The following is a 9,215-nucleotide window of genomic DNA, read 5'->3' on the forward strand; positions in this document are numbered from 1 at the left end:
TGGTGAACAGGCTATCACGAGTATCTGGACTAAATAGCACCAGGCCTATGCAGGAAAGTAAAAGTACATTCTCCACAATGGTCTATTGATGTTTGTTGTTAATTTCTGTTTTCTTCTAACTTGTTTTAAAAATCTTTTTCATAACAACAACAACAACATTTTATTTATACCAGGGCGGCTGACACCAATAAAATTACGATAAAACATAAAGGTAGGGTGGACAAACAAACAAACAAAAAAACAGTTTATTAAAATACGGGTTAAAATACAATTTAAAATGCAGCCTCATTTTAATAGTAGCACATAAATCAAAACTGGTCAGTATGTCCGGAGCTGAGTCAGGGCGGCCGTCCATCAACAGATAAAGCTGGGTGTCATCAGCATATTGATGACAACCCAGCCCCAAACTCCGGACAATCTGGGCAAAGGGGCACATAAAGATATTGAAAAGCATTGGGGAAAGGATTGCGCCCTGCGGGACTCCACACACCAAGGAGCGCTGCGGCAACAGCTTCCCTAGTGCCGCCCTCTGTCCCCAACCTGAGATAAAGGAGTACAGCCATTGTCAAACTGTGCCCTGAATCCCCACGTTGGCAAGGTGGTGGCCCAAAAGTTCATGATGGCCATATCAAAGGCTGCTGACAAATCTAAAAGAATCAGCAGTCCTGACCCGCCTCAATCTAGCTGTCTACAGAGATCTTCTGTTAGGGTGACCAAAGCCGTCTCGGTCCCGTAACCAGGGCGAAAGCCGGACTGAAATGGATCCAGAGCCAATGTTTCATCGAAAAGCCTGCCAAGCTGTTCAGCAACCGCTCTCTCAATTACTTTACCCAGGTACAGAAGATTCGAAACCGGGCGGTAATTGGATAGATGTAAAGGATTTAGAGATGTTTCCTTTAAGAGCAGATGCACCACTGCTTTCTTCAACCCCCTTGGGAAAGTCCCCATGCCAAGGGACTGATTAATGATCTCACCCAGGGAGACCCGCACCTCGTCTGGACACGCTCTAATCAGCCAGGACGGGAAGGAGGCAAGTGGTGGCCCTTCCAGCTCGGTGGAATCTACATTGGCAGGGAGTATCCAATCGAAGTGGTCCAGTACTGGACCTGAGGACAGTCGAGGGGCCTCCAGTTCTGTTTGTTGTTGTTGTTTAGTCGTGTCCGACTCTTCGTGACCCCATGGACCAGAGCACGCCAGGCACTCCTGTCTTCCACTGCCTCCCGCAGTTTGATCAAACTCATGCTGGTAGCTTCAAGAACACCATCCAACCATGGTGTCCTCTGTCGTCCCCTTCTCCTTGTGTCCTCCATCTTTCCCAACATCAGGGTCTTTTCCAGGGAGTCTTCTCTTCTCATGAGGTGGCCAAAGTATTGGAGCCTCAGCTTCAGGATCTGTCATTCCCGTGAGCACTCAGGGCTGATTTCCTTCAGAATGGATAGGTTTGATCTTCTTGCAGTCCATGGGACTCTCAAGAGTCTCCTCCAGCACCATAATTCAAAAGCATCAATTCTTCGGCAATCAGCCTTCTTTATGGTCCAGCTTTCACTTCCATACATCACTACTGGGAAAACCATAGCTTTTACTATACGGACCTTTGTTGGCAAGGTGATGTCTCTACTTTTTAAGATGCTGTCTAAGTTTGTCATTGCTTTTCTCCCAAGAAGCAGGTGTCTTAATTTTGTGGCTGCTGTCACCATCTGCAGTGATCATGGAGCCCAAGAAAGTAAAATCTCTCACTGCCTCCATTTCTTCCCCTTCTATTTGCCAGGAGGTGATGGGACGAGGGGCCATGATCTTAGTTTTTTTGATGTTCAGCTTCAGACCATATTTTGCGCTCTCCTCTTTCACCCTCAATAAAAGGTTCTTTAATTCCTCCTCACTTTCTGCCATCAAGGCTGTGTCATCTGCATAATCTGAGGTTGTTGATATTTCTTCTGGCAATCTTAATTCCGGCTAGGGATTCATCCAGCCCAGCCTTTCACATGATGAATTCTGCATATAAGTTATATAAGCAGGGAGACTACAGCCATACCTCCCTCGCCCTTCAGTGGTGGTGATCCCAAACCCTGTATTGGCCTCCTCTAAAAAGGAGTGATATCCCCTCACAACCAAGTAGTCCCTGGACCATGTCTCCTGAATCGGAAGGGTATAATGTTGAGATACAAAATCAGCAGGACAAACATCCCCCAAAGGTGTAGCCCATCCCGCCTCACCCCAGGCAAGGAGGGCGGAAAAGATTTTTTTCAAAAAAAATCCCTAAGCCCCGGGGTCACAATTTCAGAAAAAATCTGACATTCCGCAGTTCACTCAAAAATCATGCCAAGCCGTTGCAAATGCTACTCTGAAAGCTGTGGCTTTTTATACCAGGACAAGAAATCAGCCTTCGACAACTTAAGCGGCGGAAAAAGATTTTTTGAAAAAATCCCTAAGCCCCGGGGTCACAATTTCAGCAAAAATCTGACTTTCGGCAATTCATTCAAAAATGGGGCCAAACGGTTGCAAATGCTCCCCTGAAAGGTTTGGCGGTCGAAACAGAAGGCTTTTTATCATGAGACATAAATTCTGCCCTTGATCAACTTAACCGGCAGAAATTTTTTTTTAAAAAAATCCCTAACCCCCGGGGGTCACAATTTCAGCAAAAATAGTGCCCAACGGTTTCAAATGCTCCTCCGAAAGGTTTGGCGGTCGAAACAGATGGCTTTTTATCACAGGAGAAGAAGTCAGCCCTTGACAACTTAACTGGCAGAAAAAGATTTTTTTGAAAAAAACCCTAAGCCACAATTAAGGTCACAATTTCAGAAAAAATCTGACATTGAGCAATTCAATCAAAATTGGTGCCCAATGGTTGCAAATGCTCCCCTGAAAGCTTTGGCAGTCGAAACAGAAGGCTTTTTATCACAGGAGAAGAAGTCAGCCCTTGACAACTTAACCAGCGGAAAAAGATTTTTTGAAAAAAATCCCTAAGGCCCGGAGTCACAATTTCAGAGAAAATCTGACATTCCGCAGTTCACTCAGAAATGGTGCCAAACAGTTGCAAATGCTCCTCTGAAAGCTTTGGCGGTCGAAACAGAAGGCTTTTTATAACAGGACAAGAAAACAGCACTCGATAACTTAACTGGCGGGAAAAGATTTTTTTGAAAAAATTCCTAAGCCCCGGGGTCACAATTTCAGAAAAAAACTGACTTTCGGCAATTCACTCAAAAATGGTGCCCAACGGTTGCAAATGCTCCCCTGAAAGCTTTGGCGGTCGAAACAGAAGGCTCTTTATCACAGGACAAGAAATCAGCCCTCGACAACTTAACCAGCGGGAAAACATTTTTTTGAAAAAATCCCTAAACCCCGGGGTCACAAATTCAGAAAAAAATCTAACTTTTGGCAATTCACTCAAAAATGGTGCCCAACAGTTGCAAATGCTCCTCTGAAAGCATTGGCGGTCGGAACAGAAGGCTTTTTATAACAGTAGAAGAATTCAGCCCTTGACAACTTAACCAGCATAAAAAGATTTTTTGAAAAAATCCCTAACCCCCGGGGGTCACAATTTCAGCAAAAATCTGACATTCCGCAGTTCACTCAGAAATGGTGCCAAACAATTGCAAATGCTCCCCTGAAAGGTTTGGCGGTCGAAACAGATGGCTTTTTATCACAGGACAAGAAATCAGCCCTTGACAACTTAAGCAGCGGAAAAAGATTTTTTGAAAAAATCCCTAAGCCCCGGGGTAAAAATTTCAGAAAAAACTGACATTCCGCAGTTCACTCAAAAATGATGACAAACGGTTGCAAATGCTCCTCTGAAAGCATTGGCGGTCGAAACAGAAGGATTTTTATCACAGGACAAGAAATCAGGCCTCGACAACTTAACCGGCGGGAAAAGATTTTTCTAAAAAAATCCCTAAGGCCCGGGGTCACAATTTCATAAAAAATCTAACTTTCGGCAATTCACTCAAAAATGGTGCCAAACGGTTGCAAATGCTCCCCTTAGAGGTTTGGCATTCGAAACAGAAAGCTTTTTATCACAGGAAAAGAAATCATCCCTCGACAACTTAACCGGCAGAAAAATGTTTTTTGAAAAAATCCTTAAGCCCTGGTCACAATTTCATAAAAAATCTGACTTCTGGCAATTCACTCAAAAATGGTGCCAAACGGTTGCAAATGCTCCCCTGTGAGGTTTGGCGGTCGAAACAAAGCCTTTTATCACAGGAAAAGAAATCAGCCCTCGACAACTTGAGCGGCAGAAAAAGATTTTTTTGAAAAAATCCTAAGCCCCGCGGTCACAATTTCAGCAAAAATCTGTCTTTCGGCAATTCACTCAAAACTGGTGCCAAACGGTTGAAAATGCTCCCCTGAGAGGTTTGGCATCGAAACAGAAGGCTTTTTATCACAGGAAAACAAATCAGCCCTTGACAACTTAACCGGCAGAAAAAGATTTTTTTGAAAAAATCCTAAGCCCCGGGGTCACAATTTCATAAAAAATCTGACTTCTGGCAATTCACTCAAAACTGGTGACAAACGGTTGCAAATGCTCCCCTGAAAGGTTTGGCGGTCGAAACAGAAGGCTTTTTATTACAGGAAAAGAAATCAGCCCTTGACAACTTAACCGGCAGAAAAAGATTTTTTTGAAAAAATCCCTAAGCCCCCGGGGTCAAAATTTCTTGAAAAATCTGACTTTCGGCAAATCACTCAAAAATGCTGCCAAACGGTTGAAAATGCTCCCCTGAAAGGCTTAGCGGTCGAAACAAAAGGCTTTTTATCACAGGAAAAGAAATCAGCCCTCGACAACTTAACCGGCAGAAAACGATTTTTTTGAAAAAAAATCCTAAACCCCGGGGTCACAATTTCATGAAACATCTGACTTTCGGCATTTCACTCAAAAATGGTGCCAAACGGTTGCAAATGCTCCCCTGAAAGGTTTGGCGGTCGAAATTGAAGGCTTTTTATCACAGGAAAAGAAATCAGCCCTCAACAACTTAACCGGCAGAAAAAGATTTTTTTGAAAAAATCCTAAGCCCCGGGGTAAAAATTTCATGAAAAATCTGACTTTCAGCAAATCACTCAAAAATGGTGCCAAACGGTTGCAAATGCTCCCCTGAAAGGTTTGGCGGTCGAAACAGAAGGCTTTTTATCACAGGAAAAGAAATCAGCCCTCGACAACTTAACCGGCAGAAAAAGATTTTTTTGAAAAAATCCTAAGCCCCGGGGTCACAATTTCATAAAAAATCTGATTTCTGGCAATTCACTCAAAAATGGTGCCAAACGGTTGCAAATGCTCCCCTGAAAGGTTTGGCGGTCAAAACAGTAGGCTTTTTATCACAGGAAAAGAAATCAGCCCTCGACAACTTAACCGGCAGAAAAAGATTTTTTTGAAAAAATCCAAAGCCCCGGGGTCACAATTTTATGAAAAATCTGACTTTCGGCAAATCACTCAAAAATGGTGCCAAACGGTTGCAAATGCTCCCCTGAAAGGTTTGGCGGTCGAAACAGAAGGCTTTTTATCACAGGAAAAGAAATCTGCCCGCGACAACTTAACCGGCAGAAAAAGATTTTTTTGAAAAAATCCTAAGCCCCGGGGTCACAATTTCATGAAAAATCTGACTTTCGGCAAATCACTCAAAAATGGTGCCAAACGGTTGCAAATGCTCCCCTGAAAGGTTTGGTCGTCGAAACAGAAGGCTTTTTATCACAGGAAAAGAAATCGGCCCTCGACAACTTAACCGGCAGAAAAAGATTTTTTTGAAAAAATCCTAAGCCCCGGGGTAAAAATTTCATGAAAAATCTGACTTTCGGCAAATCACTCAAAAATGGTGCCAAACGGTTGCAAATGCTCCCCTGAAAGGTTTGGCGGTCGAAACAGAAGGCTTTTTATCACAGGAAAAGAAATCAGCCCTCGACAACTTAACCGGCAGAAAAAGATTTTTTTGAAAAAATCCTAAGCCCCGGGGTCACAATTTCATGAAAAATCTGACTTTCGGCATTTCACTCAAAAATGGTGCCAAACGGTTGCAAATTCTCCCCTGAGAGGTTTGGGCGTCGAAACAGAGGGCTTTTTATCACAGGAAAAGAAATCAGCCCTCGACAACTTAACCGGCAGAAAAAGATTTTTTTGAAAAAATCCTAAGCCCCGGGGTCAAAATTTCATGAAAAATCTGACTTTCGGCAAATCACTCAAAAATGGTGCCAAACGGTTGCAAATGCTCCCCTGAAAGGTTTGGCGGTCGAAACTGAAGGCTTTTTATCACAGGAAAAGAAATCAGCCCTCAACAACTTAACCGGCAGAAAAAGATTTTTTTGAAAAAATCCTAAGCCCCGGGGTCACAATTTCATAAAAAATCTGACTTTCGGCAAATCACTCAAAAATGGTGCCAAACGGTTGCAAATGCTCCCCTGAAAGGTTTGGCGGTCGAAACTGAAGGCTTTTTATCACAGGAAAAGAAATCAGCCCTCAACAACTTAACCGGCAGAAAAAGATTTTTTTGAAAAAATCCTAAGCCCCGGGGTCACAATTTCATAAAAAATCTGACTTTCGGCAAATCACTCAAAAATGGTGCCAAACGGTTGCAAATGCTCCCCTGAAAGGTTTGGCGGTCGAAACAGTAGGCTTTTTATCACAGGAAAATAAATCGGCCCTCAACAACTTAACCGGCAGAAAAAGATTTTTTTGAAAAAAATCCTAAGCCCCGGGGTCACAATTTCATAAAAAATCTGACTTTCGGCAAATCACTCAAAAATGGTGCCAAACGGTTGCAAATGCTCCCCTGAAAGGTTTGACCGTCGAAACAAAAGGCTTTTTAGCACAGGAAAAGAAATCAGCCCTCGACAACTTAACCGGCAGAAAAAGATTTTTTTGAAAAAATCCTAAGCCCCGGGGTCAAAATTTCATAAAAAATCTGATTTCTGGCAATTCACTCAAAAATGGTGCCAAACGGTTGCAAATGCTCCCCTAAAAGGTTTGGCCCTTGAAACTGAAGGCTTTTTATCACAGGAAAAGAAATCAGCCCTCGACAACTTAACCAGCAGAAAAAGATTTTTTTGAAAAAATCCTAAGCCCCGGGGTCACAATTTCATGAAACATCTGACTTTCGGCATTTCACTCAAAAATGGTGCCAAACGGTTGCAAATGCTCCCCTGAAAGGTTTGGCGGTCGAAACAAAAGGCTTTTTAGCACAGGAAAAGAAATCAGCCCTCGACAACTTAACCGGCAGAAAAAGATTTTTTTGAAAAAATCCTAAGCCCCGGGGTCACAATTTCATGAAAAATCTGACTTTCGGCATTTCACTCAAAAATGGTGCCAAACGGTTGCAAATTCTCCCCTGAGAGGTTTGGGCGTCGAAACAGAGGGCTTTTTATCACAGGAAAAGAAATCAGCCCTCGACAACTTAACCGGCAGAAAAAGATTTTTTTGAAAAAATCCTAAGCCCCGGGGTCAAAATTTCATGAAAAATCTGACTTTCGGCAAATCACTCAAAAATGGTGCCAAACGGTTGCAAATGCTCCCCTGAAAGGTTTGGCGGTCGAAACTGAAGGCTTTTTATCACAGGAAAAGAAATCAGCCCTCAACAACTTAACCGGCAGAAAAAGATTTTTTTGAAAAAATCCTAAGCCCCGGGGTCACAATTTCATAAAAAATCTGACTTTCGGCAAATCACTCAAAAATGGTGCCAAACGGTTGCAAATGCTCCCCTGAAAGGTTTGGCGGTCGAAACTGAAGGCTTTTTATCACAGGAAAAGAAATCAGCCCTCAACAACTTAACCGGCAGAAAAAGATTTTTTTGAAAAAATCCTAAGCCCCGGGGTCACAATTTCATAAAAAATCTGACTTTCGGCAAATCACTCAAAAATGGTGCCAAACGGTTGCAAATGCTCCCCTGAAAGGTTTGGCGGTCGAAACAGTAGGCTTTTTATCACAGGAAAATAAATCGGCCCTCAACAACTTAACCGGCAGAAAAAGATTTTTTTGAAAAAAATCCTAAGCCCCGGGGTCACAATTTCATAAAAAATCTGACTTTCGGCAAATCACTCAAAAATGGTGCCAAACGGTTGCAAATGCTCCCCTGAAAGGTTTGACCGTCGAAACAAAAGGCTTTTTAGCACAGGAAAAGAAATCAGCCCTCGACAACTTAACCGGCAGAAAAAGATTTTTTTGAAAAAATCCTAAGCCCCGGGGTCAAAATTTCATAAAAAATCTGATTTCTGGCAATTCACTCAAAAATGGTGCCAAACGGTTGCAAATGCTCCCCTAAAAGGTTTGGCCCTTGAAACTGAAGGCTTTTTATCACAGGAAAAGAAATCAGCCCTCGACAACTTAAACAGCAGAAAAAGATTTTTTTGAAAAAATCCTAAGCCCCGGGGTCACAATTTCATGAAACATCTGACTTTCGGCATTTCACTCAAAAATGGTGCCAAACGGTTGCAAATGCTCCCCTGAAAGGTTTGGCGGTCGAAATTGAAGGCTTTTTATCACAGGAAAATAAATCAGCCCTCAACAACTTAACCGGCAGAAAAAGATTTTTTTGAAAAAATCCTAAGCCCCGGGGTAAAAATTTCATGAAAAATCTGACTTTCAGCAAATCACTCAAAAATGGTGCCAAACGGTTGCAAATGCTCCCCTGAAAGGTTTGGCGGTCGAAACAGAAGGCTTTTTATCACAGGAAAAGAAATCAGCCCTCGACAACTTAACCGGCAGAAAAAGATTTTTTTGAAAAAATCCTAAGCCCCGGGGTCACAATTTCATGAAAAATCTGACTTTCGGCATTTCACTCAAAAATGGTGCCAAACGGTTGCAAATTCTCCCCTGAGAGGTTTGGGCGTCGAAACAGAGGGCTTTTTATCACAGGAAAAGAAATTAGCCCTCGACAACTTAACCGGCAGAAAAAGATTTTTTTGAAAAAATCCTAAGCCCCGGGGTCAAAATTTCATGAAAAATCTGACTTTCGGCAAATCACTCAAAAATGGTGCCAAACGGTTGCAAATGCTCCCCTGAAAGGTTTGGCGGTCGAAACTGAAGGCTTTTTATCACAGGAAAAGAAATCAGCCCTCAACAACTTAACCGGCAGAAAAAGATTTTTTTGAAAAAATCCTAAGCCCCGGGGTCACAATTTCATAAAAAATCTGACTTTCGGCAAATCACTCAAAAATGGTGCCAAACGGTTGCAAATGCTCCCCTGAAAGGTTTGGCGGTCGAAACAGTAGGCTTTTTATCACAGGAAAATAAATCGGCCCTC

This window comes from Podarcis muralis, chromosome 7 (genome assembly GCF_964188315.1).
Source record: "Podarcis muralis chromosome 7, rPodMur119.hap1.1, whole genome shotgun sequence".
NCBI classification, from domain to species: Eukaryota; Metazoa; Chordata; class Lepidosauria; order Squamata; family Lacertidae; genus Podarcis; species Podarcis muralis.